The following is a 14,468-nucleotide window of genomic DNA, read 5'->3' on the forward strand; positions in this document are numbered from 1 at the left end:
GGGGGGAAGAAGCAGAGAGATTATTACAGAGTCTGGATGGTGTCCTTAATTCCCCCTTCAGCTATTGAATCTCAGCTGTCTGCAATCAAGAACTGAGTCACAAAATGGCTTGCATTGTGTTGCTATTTCAGTTTGACAGACTGTCTTTCAGCACGGAAATTGTGAATAATTCACCAGGTTCTAAAATTTCTATAAGAAAAGCATTTAAATGCTGCTAGAATTTTAGCTATAATAGCACTAAGTGTAATTTTACAAAAATATTTTAATAATTGTGTGAATATTCAGTAAAACCTCATTAAATTGAAAAGGTGCAAACTCTCCTTCCACAAGCAGATTTTACATTAACTGTATTCAGATAAACCAATAATTTTGTCAAAGGAAAGTAGGGCAATTACTTTGCACAATACATAAGTTGTGGAAAAAGATACCCCATTAATTAGGCATTTCTGAAAACAGTAGATATTTTGAGCCACTCATTCTGCTGAAAAAGTTTTAGCTGAATTCTCATTTTCCCAAGTGATACAGATATTCAAATCTCCCCTTGTTTAAGTTTATCACAGTGCTTGTATCTTTGTGTACTTCTCTTCAATATACAATCCCGCACCACTATGCATATGCAGGATGCAATGCGTTTGGGTGGGTGCATGTGGGTACTTATCTTGGTTGATTATTTTTGTCAGGTTGTAGAATGTGTCTGCCTCCCCTCTTGCAGGAGTCATTTTTGAGAAATGTATGAAAGGGGGCCAAAATGCTTGGGAGATGCAGTCTCCTTAGGATGTCTTTCAAATACAATGTTTATTAAAGCTTTTCAAATGTTATGAATACTATTTAAAAGGACACCAAGCTGACATGCTGATTTCTGCTCCAAAACGTGGTAAACTCTTTAGGCTGCCTGAGCAGAAAAGGCAGACAGAAAGAGTAATTTAACATCATTCTAATCTGTCCCTAATGGAATTTGCAGTGATTTTCTTCCGATTTCTTTTCATTGTTTTTCAGCTAATAGGAGAGTGAAATGGAGTCTCTTAATTGTTTTCCCTTTTTTAAAATTCCAAACGCACAGTTTGAAAATTGTAAGTTCTTGCATTTGAGGTTTTTCTTTATCTTGTTCACCTGACTAGAGGCTTTTTTTTTTTTTTTTTTTAATTTTGGTTTGGTCTCTTTCATCTACCCAAGGGCAGTTGAAAATAAATCAAAAGTTGTCTCACTTGGGAATTATCGAAAGTAAATAAATAAATAAACAAGACTAATAATTAGGCAAGTCATTGACTAGGCTGTTCAACCAGCTAAAGTGGGAAAAAAAATTATTCAAGTTCTAAACCTTTCTACTTGCAAATTAGCCAAAATCAATTGCATTTTAAGCGTTGCATCACCTTGATTGATTTTAAAATGGATAGCACTTTGCTGTTCACATTTATGGTGAGCTGTGAAGGACTTGGCAATGGGCATCTTTTCTACCGTGGTCTGCATTAAACTTTTAAAAAGCTTCTGCTTTTTAATGTTGAACAAACTTTACAGCAGAATGCAGTCTGGTTTTTCCTGGAGGCTGAAAAACATTCTACAGATTTCATATTTTTGCATATAGCATTCTTACATATCCTTAGAATACCCAACAATTTCTACTAATTTCTTTTAAGCCAGATGGAATTTTAGGGTTAAAATGGACATCAGTAGGATGAAAAGCAAATAAAGAAATGACTTACAGCCTAAGGTTCAGCTCTCTTGATGGGGGTAAAAACAAGAGAGGGGGAAATCACTGGTTCTGCAATGAAAAGATGGAAAATTCTGAACACTGGCATGAAGAGCATCTTTGTGAACTTGGATAAGCTTCAGACACCCACTCCCCCTACCTCACCATCTGTTCTTTTCCACCATGTATCATTTTGAAGATAAAATTAGAAAATGTGAACGACTTTAACAGCACCTAGACACAAACATGGCAATCAATAAATTCTTTTTGCATGCAAGCCAGTACTTAATAAATTAAATGAAGAGCTAATTATATGTTTAGTGTCTTCTACATTTCTCTCTTTCCATTTACCTTTTCTTCTCTACACTCTTTTTCACCAGAAAATAAGGAATTATCTCCAACTATATTGCCACAGAATTTATTTTAACCATACTACCAAGCACATGTATTGAAAACAGAAATTTAGTAATTATACATTATACTAGTGTTACTATGTGGTAATTATATGGTTATAATTGATGGAAATGTCATGGTGATATAGGCTAACTAGGAAAACCCATATTTTATGATATCGGCATGTGCAAAGAAAATAAATGTTGATTTATTATAGTTAGGTGTATTTTTATAGTTAAGAGCATGTGTGACTATATTTTTCTAGAATGGTTTATGAAGAAAATCCATTTTATGTAATCAAAGAAAAGTTGGATGGGCTACAGTTTAAGTATATAATATCATTTCTAATGATTAATCACTTATAAATATTGATAATCCAGCTTATTTTAAAAGACACTCTCTTGGCTGAGCTAGAATTTTAATTTCCAAAAATTAGCTGGAAACAAACATTGGTAATTAGTTTCTAGTTTGCATAAGCCTCGCTTCACAAATATTTGCTCTTCTAAAGAGTTAGCAATGGGTGTTTGCATATGTACAAGGATTTGTGGGCAGTAACAGTGAAACTCATTATGACTTTGGTAACTGCCATCATGTATTTTACATGGGCTTCACATTTGATAAAATCCACCTGCTTCTACTCATCTCATAATAATCCAAATTTGACATTTTGGGGAGTCAATTAATTTTCTCTGGAAAATATCTTCTCACCTGAAGTATGTTGCCAGAGAGGACTATTTTGTTGTTGCCATAGCTGGAAACAGAGTTCAAGCTGACTTAGAATCTTGAATAAAGAATTTTCCTCATTAGTCTATTAATTAATTAATCAATTAAAATTATATTAATTGGAAATGGTTTCTGTTTTAGAGGTAGAGCAAAGCATTCATTCTGAAATCTGGGGGTACAGCCTCTGTCAGTATTTAAAAATAAGCACTTTTGTTGTTTCTAACTTACTCAAGTTTCCTCATTTTGACAAAAGCTAATCTGGAGCAAAGTTGTCCAAAGTGAGCATATTTACCATAGGGTATTTGCCCTAGAAAAAAAAAAAAAGATTAGAACTTTTTTTTTTAAATAATTGAGAGAGAGAGAGAGAGTGTGTGTGTGTGTGTCTGTGTCTATATATATACACTACATGCATATTTATGTATATGCCATCATTGTTCACAGACATCTCTATATTTGTGTTATAGTAAAATAACATTCTGACAATATTGCATTTATGTAATTTACAAAAATGTAAATGGATATTTGAGAGTGTAGTAATTTTTTAACTTATAGGTTTGCAGAAATAAGTTCATTATGGATATAACTATAGATAAAAATATGCTAAATAACAAAAATTCAGCTGTGTTAATTTTATAGGTGAATTGACTAATCAAATGATGCAAAAATTGAGTAGCATCCTTTCTAGAGAGTAGAAGAGAAATTCAGAAAACTTTACAAAATGGAAGATTTTTCTAGGCAGAGAGGGCAAAATAAGAGAAGAGGAAATTATTTCAGATTTAGGTAATCTACAAGTGGGAAATGGAAAAATGTCTTGTGGCAGATTATCTCATCTTCCTTTGGACAATGGACCAGAAAATTCCACACTGACTACAATCCTAGAGGGGTTGACAGCATCGGGGAATTGAAATATTGGTTGAGTTAGCTATTAAGTCTTGGTTAGGTTTAGCTCAAACATCTCCATTTTGATCCTGTTCTCTTTTTCACAGTATATTAGAAAAATTAAAAAAAAAAAAAAAGGTTTGGCAACCTAGACAATATGCTTTGCTTACTGTATTATTTGCTACTTTGTCTATCCACAAAAGATTTACAAACATCAAACAAAAGCCTCCTGTGCTGAATTTCTTTTGGTCACCAAATCTCAGGAGTTACTTTCTGGTATCCCAGCACCCTATTATCCTCCAACAGAAAGCTAAACCTGGGTTCATATTTTCTACCCCACCCCCCCTCCTTTTTCCATCTTCAAAAGAGGTCTGGTATAAAAATATCGCAAAAGCAAAGGTGATAGTGGGGTGAAATAGTTTTTGCCAATAGAATTTGTGTGTGAACACCCCATGCACATCTGCTCTTTTCTATTGAACTTAGTTGTGTTTTATCAAATCATCTGAGATTATATTTTTGCCTCATTGGCAACTATGTGTCCCAGAAATGGGGGTTCACGGTGTCAGGGAAACATGATGAGCAGGATAATACTTAAGTTTTTGATCACTGACGTTTCTTTGTCATATTTTGGCTAGCTTTGCTGTATGAATTCAATTGGAACCTTTACTATATGAGCACATATTGCTTTCTCAGCCTGGAGTGCTCATACCTGGCCTGGTTAAAATAGGTATCTATGACCCCACAGAATGGGTGCATGTCACCTTTATGTAGTCACATCATAGTCTAAACTTACCTCTGTAATCCATCATTCTTCATTTCATTGTTGTATGCTTCAAATTTTCTTCTTTACTTGTATATTTAGTATTCAGATTTGTGATACATTTAGAATTTGTTTTTAACAGCTTTATTGAGGTCCAATAGACATATAGTAAAATGCAGATCTTTGAAAAGTATCATTTGATAAATGTTTACGTAGTATATATCCATGAAACCACCATTTCAATCAAAATAGTAAGCAAAGCCATTATCTCCAAAGTTTACCCTGCCCCTGATAACCCTTCCAACCTGCGCCTTTCTCTCCACCTGTACAATCACAGATCTGCTTCCTGTGACTTTAGTTTTCATTTTATAGAATTTCATCACAATAGATGATGGTGCATGTATTTCTTTTTCTGACTTCTCTCACTTGGTGTAATTATTTTGAGATTTGTCAATATTGTGATGTATGTCAATAGTTATTTCTTCATATTTCAAAATAATATTCTATTGGATGAAATATTGTAATTCGTTTAGCCATTCACCTAGTGGTTGTTTGTAAGTATTGGTTATTAAAAATAAAACAGCTAACATTCACATAGGAACTTAAATATTTTATTGTGGCTAACTTAATGTGATATCTACACATGATATTGCCCACTTAAAAATGGAGAGTTCATAACCCATTTTTAAGTGGGCAATATCATATTAAGTATAGAGTTGAGGTTGTATAGAAGAACCTGAGACTTACTAATCTTACATAATGGAGACTTTATGCCAAATATATTTTTTGGGGGTGAGTACCTAAGATTTGAATGACTGATTAACAAGGTAATATGTAACTTACTATAACTAAGTTAATAGACTGTTTTTTGAAGTGATTTTATCATTTTTCATTCCCACCATTGCAGTTTGAGATTTTCAGATGTTCTATACTTTATCAATTCTGAATCTTTTAAATTTTAAATATTTGGATAAATGTGTAAAATTATCTCATTGAATTCTAATTTTCAATAACTAAACATGTAGAAAAGTTTTTAATTCTGCTAATTCATTACTTTTACATCTTCTTTGATGAGATGTTTATTAAAACATTTTTTAAAGATTTATTTATTTATGCCCAGAAGTGCTGGGGTATAGGCCAGAGGTGTGGGGTGAGAGGATTCACCAGAGACAGAGTGGGGAACAGAACAGGTGGATTGACTGAAATACACTGCTGAGGTGAGCAGTGGGTGAGACAGGAGAGGTCTGCTGTGCTGTGTGGGTCAGCTCCCTGGCCAGGGATTGAAGCAGTGGATGTGGATAGCTTCATAGTGCTGAGACTTAAACCCTTCCGCCACCAGGGAAGCCTTATTAAAACTTTTTTTTTTTTTTTGTGGCACACTTTTGTTTTGGTTTGCTCGTTTTCATATTGTTGATTTTTGACAATCCTTACTATGTTCTGGATACATGTCCTTTCTCAGATATATGATTTGCAAATATTTTCTCCCATTCTGCAACTGGCATTTTAGCCGCTCTGCTCAACAATATCCTTTGAAGAGTAGAGGTTGTTAATTGGTCAGAGTCCAATTAATTATTTTTAATGGATAGTGATTTTAGTGTTAGCTTAAAAAAATCTTTGCCGACATGAGCAACACAAAATTTTTCTTCTAACATGTCCCCTAGTTTTATAATTGTAGGTTTACATTTAAATATGTGATTCATATATAGCTGTCTTTCAAAGTTCTTTTAAAATACAGCTATCCACTGAAAAATATTTTTGAGTTTTGTTGCTACATGTATTTAGTTTACTAGTGAAATAGCTTGATCTTTTAAGTTCTTGTTGTTAATCTGCATTAGTTGGAACCAGAGTAGCATTGGTCTGATTAATTTTTCCCACAACTGCGACAAAAGAAGAAGAAGATACAGTTCTGAGGTCTTAACCTGATGCCTTCTGAGTTACGGGATATTTTACTGTATTTAGTGAGAACAGGGACCCTTCTGGGCATTGCTTGAGGTATTGCCACTTCTAGTCCTTCCTGGCAGTTCCGTTTTGACCTCTGGTAATTTCTTCTCATTTCAATACTCATTTGACAAATGGAAGATAACTTCCTGCAGATCTCTGGAACTCTTTTATTTACAGCTGCTTCTCCTTGGCACTCTGCCCTGCAAATTCTAGCTAACTGATTTTCCCCTTAGTCCTCAATTCATGGTGCTCATCCTCTCTCACCCTCAAGGCTCTTCTGGGGTTTTCTCTCTCCCTGCCCCATAGCCCCAGGTAATTCCTTTTTTTTTTTTTAAAGATTTATTTATCTATGCATTCAAGAACTGGGGTACAGGCCAGAGGTGTGGGGGGTGAGAGGATTCACCAGAGACAGAGTAGGGACAAGAACAGGCAGGTCTACTGAAATACACTGCTGAGGGGAGCAGCGAGTGAGACAGGAGAGGTCTCCTGCACCATGGGGGTAGCTCCCTGGCTGGCCAGGGATTGAACTAGCGCTGTAGAGGCTGAGGACAGCTTCACAGTGCTGTGCTCAACCCCTTGCACTACCAGGGAGGCCCAGCCCCAGGAAATTCTGTCCAGACAGTAAACTGAAGCAATTATGAGTTTCACCTCATTGATTTAATGTATATCATGGATCACTCCTTCATTACCTACAATTCAAAGTATTGAAAACTACATTTTTTTTTTTTATGTTTTGTTCATATTTTTGTTTTGTTTTTCATAGTAGGGTATATATATAATCCCCATAAGTCTGTCTTGATTGATGGATGTGGAAACCTTCATACTCATTTCTAAATGCTGGCATTCTTATTTTACTAGAAACTATACCAGAAACTCTCAACTCCTCAGAATTTAAAATTGTGGTCTTTTATCATTGCCTACCCATTAGTTAGTATAACATGTGGAACATGAAAGCAACTCTCTTAAATTTTTACTGAGTCACAGATATGGAATTACTTGCATATGTAATTACATGAAGGCATTTTTGTATGTATTGATATCAGAATACTCTTGACTGATGGACCGGTAGTACCACTGAGGTAGAGTGACTTAGTTATCGATTAAAAAGCAAACACTTGGTTATAAAGACACTGGTAAACATATGCAAAAAAGTAAGGACAGATAAAGACCTAGGGGAGATCCTGACTAAATTAAAAATAAGAAAGAGGTAGTTCTGATAATATGCCTCTAGAAAGTATATAAGTACAGGTACTGAATTTAAGACAATTAAGGTGCCTCTGGACTTCATGCTTGTGGTCCCAAAGCCTTCTCCAGGGTTTGATGAGAGCTTCAAGGGACTCTTGCTCTAAGAAATGCAGGTGCCCCCACCCCACCTGCAGATGAATGGCTGCTAGGAATGCTCTAGACCAGGCCCCACCCTAATCTACTTTGCCAGTTTCCTGAGTCTGCCAAGGGGTTCAGAACATCCCCCTTTTTTGTCAATTAATTTGTATGCTTATATTGTCATAATGTGGATTCCCCTCAATAAATTCATTGTAGTTATGCACTTGGCTTGAATATAAGGGAAAACCTTTCTGTTTCCCTGAATGTTAGCTCTTTTGAGATTCAAAATTTATATAACAGAAACCAACTTCAAAGTGTGATCTTATCTATTTCTCTGACTTAATAGTTTTTAAATTTATGCCCAGGAAGCATTGATATGTCATGGAAGTGCTACAGGGGCCATATGGGTTTGGGCTGACACACAAGGGAAAAAAAAATTATGGACAGTAGGCTAATCTCATTTACTCCATCTTATTTACATTCTGAATTTCTATATAAAGGTTATTCCAAGGAGTAATTTCAGTGATTTATAGGAAAATATGAAAAATAACTACCTTGAAATACTGCATTTCCAAGGGTTATTTATATTTAACAGATTGCATTTAAGAGGAAACTTCTAAATTGACTTAATGCACACAGCATCTATTTTGAATTGGAAGATTTGGGGCTAAAGGATTTGCTAGAATCATGCCACTTAGGTAAATGCTTTCACTAGTCATCAAATTCAATTATGTTCATTAAAAAGGGAACTAATGAATGGGTTATCTGTAACTGAATTTCATTTTGATTAAAAGAAATTCAACTATGCTGGTTCCTTCTTTTAAAATAACAATAAACAACAGAAAAATTTTCTATAAATGACAGAATAGAAAACCTCTTCAATGTGAGGTTGTAGTGAATAAGACAAAGAATTCTATAAGAAACCAGTTAAAATCATTTATAAAATTGCTCTAATACTTCTTGTGTAGAAAGCTGGAAAATGGAAGTGAAAATGCCATTTCTGGAGAAACAACATATCAGAAAAACTGTTGTTCAAATTGTGTAATGAATAGGAATTAGTACCAAGGCAAAGCTATACTCTTGGGCGTCTGAGTTTTGCCTGATGTCAGACATTGCCTAGAATTCTGGTGTTCTTTAGTGGGTTTTTTTGTTTGTTTGTTTGTTTAAGCAACACTTACATCAGCTATTTATTTTATATTGCCTGAGTGTAATAAAATGTGGTTGTAAGAAAATATGGTAACTTTGTTATTGCTATTTGACGATGAAAGATTTGCCAAAATAAAAGAATCTTTGAATATCAGTAATTTATGTCAAAATTTCCTCAGAAAGACCCATGCATTAGTGATGTTTATTTTTTTTCTAGTTCAACATCAATGACCTACTTAGACCATTGGTCGGGGTTTACGGGAAAAAGAGTGTTTTTATCACAAAAGCCAATGATAGCTTTTGACATCTGTGCTAGATCTATTTCCTACCTGCTGTGCTTAATTTCAGAATTCAGTTCTATCATTAAAATAAAAACCTTGTTGGCTTTTCCATCAATGTGCCACATTATATCAATTTTCTCCAGGAATCATGTACAATTTCTAGGCACCACTGCCCCTGCACTTACTTGGAATTTTGAATCTTGCTACTTTACTGTATGAATTGAACTTGTGTATTATAAGATGACACGTGACTGTGAAAATGCATTATTTCTTGACTTCCCCAACTCAAGGACTAGAATGACCTATTTCTCCCACATCCTTGTTGCACTTATTTGTCATTCCTCTCTCATTCCATAGAGACTGTTTCTGGGAGAGAACAGATCAGTAGGTTTGTGCAAGATAACTTCTCCATCAAAGCCTGCTGTCATGGACAAAGTGGGTTTGGACATGCAGACTGAGTACACATTTCCATGTCATCCTCCATCGTGTGCTGTCTCTTAAACTTCAGTTTTAAATGGCAGCTACAAATATTAACTCAGAGCCATCATTCAGTAGCTGAGTGACTATAACACACATGTAAGCATCCTTAGGAGTCTATTGCTAGAATTATGAGGGTTTTGATATTAATGAGAGACATAGGGATGATCCCTCCAATCTTGGAGAAGAGGATCAACTGGTATATGGAAACAATATTTCCTCTTCATGGATCTGCTTTGTAGCTACACTTAATAATTGTATTTCTGAGAACATGTTTACTAATTATGAGAAAAACAGGTGCTGTTTATCATGCCCCATCTTTGATTCTCTGCTGGACTATGGTAGCTCCATCATTCGGATTCCTAAGGCAGAAATATGGGTAACATACTACACATGCCAGGTGACTAAATTCACTCTTTTTTTACGTTGACAAATATATTTTATATACAATGTGTCTTCTTCCATTCCCATGGTTATATTTTCTTTCAGAGCATCATCTGAAGTCTGCAATAGACTTTCTGATTTATTTCTTTTCTCACTCTTTAGTGACCCTGGAGAGATTTTGTAAAAGGCAAATATCAGGTTACTTCCCTGCTAAAAAATCTGAGATTCCCCATCATACTGTACAGGCTTAGGAGTGGGAAACGGGAAGTGGAATGTGTGCAAAACTTTCCAAATGATTCGGACATATGACTCCCTTCCTGGATTGAGAATCAATGACCTACAAGATAATAACAGCTAACGATTATTATCAGGCAGTATTTTGAATGCTATAGATATATTTAGCCATTTAATGTTTACAAATATCATATAGGTGTAACCTTTAGGTCTATTTTATTGATGAGAAAACTAGAACACAACAAGGATAAGTAATTTTTCTAAGATGTCAAAATGTGTTAATAGAAGAAACAAGAAGCAGTTACTAGACATTTGCTCCTCAGCTCTATTTAGTTACATTTACTCCTGTAGGACGTTCTCATTTCTTGCTTCTTCTACGTAAATACTAGTGATGTGTATAATATATCTGATGTATTCCTTATCTCCAAACTTTCAATATTTTTAAAATTCCTCAAGTTACTCTGGGAATCATAGAAAAAGGACAAATTTAATCATAAGGTAAGCGTGAAAGATTTTTAATCTTAGAATTATTTGTTGAAGCAGTTAATGAAAACCCTGGTAAAACAATAACAAAATAAGATAATTTCCTAACCTACTAGATACCTTAAGCTTGAAGCTAATTGAGGGTAAAGGGATTATCAAGGGACATGCCGATGGGAAACTGGAGTTGATAAAATGTATTGAAATGCATAATATTAAATTTTGAGAAGAGATATATTTCCTTGGATTTTTGTCTCTTTAGTAAAAGATGATGAAGTAGACAGAGATTAAATAGAAGTCTTCCTATCAGAAATAACTAGGAGACTTAAGTTCTCTAAAAGGTAAGTTACTGTTGATGAAAGGAGTAATAATTCAGTACAGTAAATCAAGGAAACAGGACAATGCACATCTGGGAAAAATAAGAAAAAAAAAAAGCAGGATGCCTCACATGTCTGAGAATGAGAGTCTGTGTTTGGCAAAAATGCTAAATAGGAAACTTTCAGTGCTATGATGGCTCACATAAAAGAACTTGTTGAGAAGAGATTGATGCATGGCCATTCTAATCATTTTATAGGCGATGTGTCTACCCTTTCAAATATTGTGGTAGTTTTGCTCAACTATTGCTGTTCTTAAATTTCTGGTCATTTTATCTGGAATATTTAGAAGAATGACCACACACAGTAAAAGATAACTTTTGATTTGCATATTATGTACAGCAGCACAAAACACATTTGGAAGCTTTATGAAGAGAATGGGAAGATGTTTCTAGGAAATTAGGAGTGGCAAACACTTAATAATTGTCAAGTACCTATTCCTACATCTTGAAACAGGCTATGGAAAATAACACTGACGTTCTTTTTCATGCACAGGCACCACACTTTCTTTTTAACCAATTTTCCAATTCGTTATTAATTTAGAATGTAAAATAGTAAAAAGGGGATACATAGATCACAGTTAATAATTTCTTCCTTGTTAACTCACCTTACTTAGGTTTAAAATTGTTCCACTTTGATTTCATCTGTTATATTTCAAGAATATCACCATCATGGTTAAGAAAGACCTTCTGTGCTACCATCTCTTGTAGAGTGGTTGGAGTATAAAAAGCACATTATTAATTTTTTTTTAGAAAAACATTAGGGAACTATAACTTAAATAGCATAAATATGCTGGTTTTGTGTAGAATTCAATACAATTTAGCATATACACCATTGTACAGGCATCACTACAATCTAATTTTACAATAGTTCTGTCACCTAAGAAGAAAGCTTGTGTCCATTTATAGTCATTTCCCTTTCCTGGATGACAACTCATCTTACTCTACATTAGCATATATATTTGTGTGTGTATAATATACAATGTGTGTGTGTGTATAATATAAAATGGGAAAAATGATAGTATACTTGTCTTGTAAGCTTTTAGGGGAATTAAATATATGGATGTGCACACAGTTCTTAGAATGCTGCTTGGCATAATAGTTGCACTGCATAAAATTTTATTTTTTTAAAGATTTATTTATTTATACAAGCACTGGGTACAATCAGAAGTGTGGGAGGGTGAGAGAATTCACCAGAGCCAAAGTGGGGAACGGAACAGGCACACTGACGAAGTACACTGCTGAGGGGAGCAGCGGGCACTGCAGGAGAGGTCTGCACACCATGTGGGAGCCTTGCCGGTGGCCAGGGATCGAACCTGAGCTGCAGAGGCTGCGGGCAGCTCCGCAGGCCCACGTTCAAATGCTGCGCCACCGGGGAGGCCCTGCATAAAATTTTAAATCATTAGTTTGATTATTAGGACATCGTTAAAATAAAGGGAAATAAGTTGATCAGGATTGTGAATCCAGGAGAATTGATACTGTTTTCCTAGGTGTGATCAGTGAAATAAAAATCTCTTTCAAATAGAAAACTCAGAGTTCAGTCAGCTCTTGTAGACATAAACTTGCCACATTTGTGAATGACCACTTCCTATATCAGAAATTCAAGAATAAATTATTTTTTCATGAAAAGTGGGAATAATGTAATTTTTTTTTTCCTGGGAACCTTATAACTTTTCTTTCCTTCCTGTGAATTATGTGGGTGATTCCCTTACTGGGAAAAATTTGACTCCATAATAGAGGAAAAGATTCAAGTGGATATGGATGAAAATAGCACCATTTTCTCCATTATAACAACAAAACCAAAGAATGTCCTTTAAAAAAAGTCCTGTTCCAAGGCCAATTTCTGCAGCACACTTCAAAATAATCTCTATTCATCAACCACTCTGTCACTTCCAATAGATTTTTTTTTTTCAAAACTAAGTAAAATGGCTTATTTACTCCAGACTTGTCCTGTGAAATCTAAGTTGGCTGACCAATCTGTCTGTCTCACAACCTTAGCAGGTGGGAAAAACTTCAGGGGCGGTTGGTGTTATATTTCTCAAGTGACTGCAAAATAGGAGTACCCTTGAAAGATGAGCATTCCTTTTGCTTGTCTTTTTCTTGGAACAATGCTGACAGCCTGCTGTCTAACCATGGTAAAACTTTCTAATACCTTCTCTAACACTGAAATGGAAAATAAGGGAAATACATCAATTTCTAATGAAAAATTGCCATTTACAATGAAGCCACATTTTTCTGGGTAATCCAAAGTGTGTGTTTATTCTGTAGTACGTAAAATGAATCTCTCAAGGAATGGCTTGGATGCTGGTCGTGTTAATTACTTGAATAGCTGCTCTGTTTTGAAAATTTTATATTAAAAAAAGCAATCACTGGTACATTAGAAGGGGTATGCAAAGTGAATCTTTATGCTGTATCTTGATTTCAATTAAAATCTTACATGTTTAGAAAAGGCTCTAAATATCGAGGTCCATAGTTACTGACTTTTACAACGTGTTTCAATTCATCTAATTTCTTTTATTCAATGCTGTCAATAATCTGCTATTAGAAGTGTTTGAAAGTGGTAGTGACTTTAGTAGAATATCTTATGCATGTCATATATCCCTTCACAAGGTATTCAACATCATTTCACTAGGACAATTTTTTTATATTATGTGGTTATACATTATTTTAAAAGTACTTGCAATGTCATCATCTAAATAACAGGTCTGGCTACCATCTGTCTTGATTTCTTTTTAATTAAACACTTAAACAATCTCAAAATGAATGTCACCTTTCGGATTCTATAATTTGGGGATCAGTAATTTTCTTACTGACATATCTTAGCCTTCAAAAATTTTTCAGTAAGAATTTCTATTTTTGAATTCATTTGAAATAGGAAGACAGGTAACCAGATAGCTTTTTTTCCCCCCAGTAGTTCAACACATCAACAAAAGAAAAATAAAAACTAGTTAACTTTGTTTTTTTAAGAGAATTGATATGAGGTAGAGTTTTTTAGTAGTCAGTAACATTACCCATGTAACTGACCAAAGGGAAAGCCCAGAAAAAATCATAATCAGACAATTATAGAACTATAACTGGGAGAGTCCTATCGCCAATCATTCAATGAACAATGTTGGGTCAAGTGATTCATACTTAGTGAAAATTATATATCATGGTCACCTTATGCAAAATAACTTTACATGGATTGATATTTTAAGTATAAAAGTAAAACTAAAACCTTAAAAGTGATGAACATCAACCTAATGTTTTATTGTAGCAATGCTTTCCACACATGAGAAGCAAAACCCACTATAAATCATAAAAACGGAGATTGAGATATTTAATCATAAAATATAAAAATTTACAAATAGATTATCCCAAAGAAAAGTAAGTGAAAATGCTGAAATG

Source organism: Talpa occidentalis, unplaced genomic scaffold (genome assembly GCF_014898055.3).
Source record: "Talpa occidentalis isolate TD23 unplaced genomic scaffold, MPIMG_talOcc4v2.1 talOcc4.4, whole genome shotgun sequence".
Classification (NCBI taxonomy): domain Eukaryota; kingdom Metazoa; phylum Chordata; class Mammalia; order Eulipotyphla; family Talpidae; genus Talpa; species Talpa occidentalis.